The 2539-nt window shown below is 45.8% G+C and overlaps 1 non-coding gene across 1 annotated transcript; it reads left to right on the top strand.

Moving 5' to 3' along the window:
• Window positions 1-1668: 1668 nt before the first annotated feature.
• On the top strand, window positions 1669-1743 carry Trnas-cga (transfer RNA serine (anticodon CGA)). Its single transcript has one exon. It is a non-coding gene; the product is annotated as a tRNA-Ser (tRNA).
• Window positions 1744-2539: the final 796 nt, after the last annotated feature.

Below are 2539 nucleotides of genomic sequence, written 5' to 3'. Positions count from 1 at the left end.
CACCTCGTCTCTGAGTGAAAAGAAATTTATCAGTGATTACATGACTTTGGCAGTCTTACAGTCAAAAAGCATATGTGTTCCTGAAATAACTGGAAGGCATTCGTAGGACACTTATTCGTGTACCACGAATTTACTTTTTGACATGATCCATATTTTTGTTTCCATATTTGAAGCTGCAGGTTGAAGTTACAGTGTCATTAAAAGTTAAATCTTATGTCTGAACTTTATAAAAAATGTAAGCTCCTTGATGGAGTTCTGTTATACAAACTCGCGATATTTATTATCCCAGTTAGTGCACATCGAAGATTTCAGAAAGTAACATATACGCTTTTGTAGGTGAACCTGCTTTACTTCTGGTAGGCTGTCTTCCGTTTTACGAAGTCAACATTTTATTCAGGGCCTAGCTCACCGTACTGGCATAATTGACGAAGAGGGATGGTGACGATATGAGAAACAAATGGCGAGTAACGAATGTGCAACACCATGCGAACAGTTGATATTACTAAACTGTGGACTGAGCTAGATGAACTGCAAATAACACGTGTAGTATAGTTACAACGTGTGAAATAGTATGACATACTGAACACTGAAAGAACGAAACATTTTGAGGCCAGATAACGTGTAATAAATAATACACAGAATGAGTACGAAGCACGAATTGGACAAGGATATATTGATACAAGAGTAGGCTTTATGCATTAACGAGAAGATTGCAGCTGGGATTGTATGTTCTAGGACCACTCAGGCCACACAGTTCTTCATTCCCCATAAGTCTCAGTAAACGATTACGACGAGTAAAGCAGACAAATTAGAGCTCATATGGAAATTTATCGACTGCCTTTCTTCCCAGGCTCCACTTTCAAATGGAACTGGGTAGAGTGAAACTATCGTAGTCCCTGATGTACCATCCTCCACTGGCCGCAGACTGTCTTTTGGAACGTAGACATAGAGGTCTAATTGAAGGAAACAAAAAGTTGAAATGATTTCCCGGGTTCGATTCCCGGTGGGGTCAGGGATTTTCTCTGCCTCGTGATGACTGGGTGTTGTGTGATGTCCTTAGGTTAGTTAGGTTTAAGTAGTTTTAAGTTCTAGGGGACTGTTGACCATATATGTTAAGTCTGATAGTGCTCAGAGCCATTTTTTTTAAAATGATTTAGAACCTACCTCGAGCTGTTAAAAATGAAACAAACCACCTTAAAAGTGTTTTCCCGTTTGTAGATGCACTGATGAATCCTCAAGATGTACGAAATGTTGGTGCTGACAGAGTTCTCGTAACAGAATGAAAAAAAAAAACAGTAAATTATGCTTCATGTACTTATGACGAAATGAAATTGTGAAACATTAGCTGTAAGTACCGGGCGTGAGTCGTGCTTCGGTAGCTCAGTTGGTAGAGCACTTGGCCGCGGAAGGCAAAGGTCCCGAGTTCGAGTCTCGTTCGGGCACACAGTTTTAATCTGCCAGGAAGTTTCATATCAGCGCACACTCCGCTGCAGAGTGAAAATCTCATTCTGGAAACATCCCCCAGGCTGTGGCTAAGCCATGTCTCCACAGTATCCTTTCTTTCAGGAGTGCTAGTTCTGCATGTTTCGCAGAAGAGCTTCTGTAAAGTTTGGAAGGTAGGAGACGGATACTGGCAGAAGTAAAGCTGTGAGTATCGGGCGTGAGTCGTGCTTCGGTAGCTCAGTCGGTAGAGCACTTGCCCGCGAAAGGCAAAGGTCCCGAGTTCGAGTCTCGGTCGGGCATACAGTTTTAATCTGCCAGGAAGTTTCATATCAGCGCACACTCCGCTGCAGAGTGCAAATCTCATTCTAGAATTATCACTGTTAACAGAAGCTCCACATTCATAGTCGTATACGCACCTTCAAGAAAGAGGCGGCAGCTGAAGAGCGCGACTTGGGAATTCAGCTACGAGGTTGCACGCTGTCACACCAGGGAGCATTGGTACCAGAGCAGACCGTCCGGTGACAGTGATTTGTGTCACAGGCTGGCAGTGCACGTAGTGTGTGGGTGCTGGCCGCCGAGGTCGTAGCGGCGGTTGCGGCAGGTTCAGCACTAGCCGGCAGCTCGCGGCGCGTCCCGAAAGTGTGCGCGCCTTCCCCCACTCCACGTTGCTGCAGCGGAGGCGCACGATCCCAGCAGCGAGGGGACCTCGGTTGAGACTCCAAACCCTGCCGGCACCGACAGCTGCGTTCGCCAGTGGCACACAGCAGCGCAGGACTCGCCGTGTGCAGGCAAATGGCTATAAAGGCGCTGCCGCATCTCTGACCGCTCGTCGAAGTTTGGTGTCCATTGAAATACTATTGTTAGCAATACCCCAAACACATTCTCGAGAGTAACCTAACGATTCGCCAGAAGTAGAAGCATCTTTATGCGTTGTCCAAAGGAAGAGCGTTATACAAGGTGGTCCACTGATAGTGACCAGGCCAAATATCTCACGAAATAAGCGTCCAACAAAAAAAAACTACTAAGAACGAAACTCGTCTATCTTGAAGGGGGAAACCAGATGGCCCTATGGTTAGCCCGCTAGATGGCGCTGCTA

This window comes from Schistocerca gregaria, chromosome 7, assembly GCF_023897955.1.
Source record: "Schistocerca gregaria isolate iqSchGreg1 chromosome 7, iqSchGreg1.2, whole genome shotgun sequence".
Classification (NCBI taxonomy): domain Eukaryota; kingdom Metazoa; phylum Arthropoda; class Insecta; order Orthoptera; family Acrididae; genus Schistocerca; species Schistocerca gregaria.
Note: the sequence above shows the minus strand (reverse complement) of the source record. Positions and strands in the feature narration are given on the sequence as shown.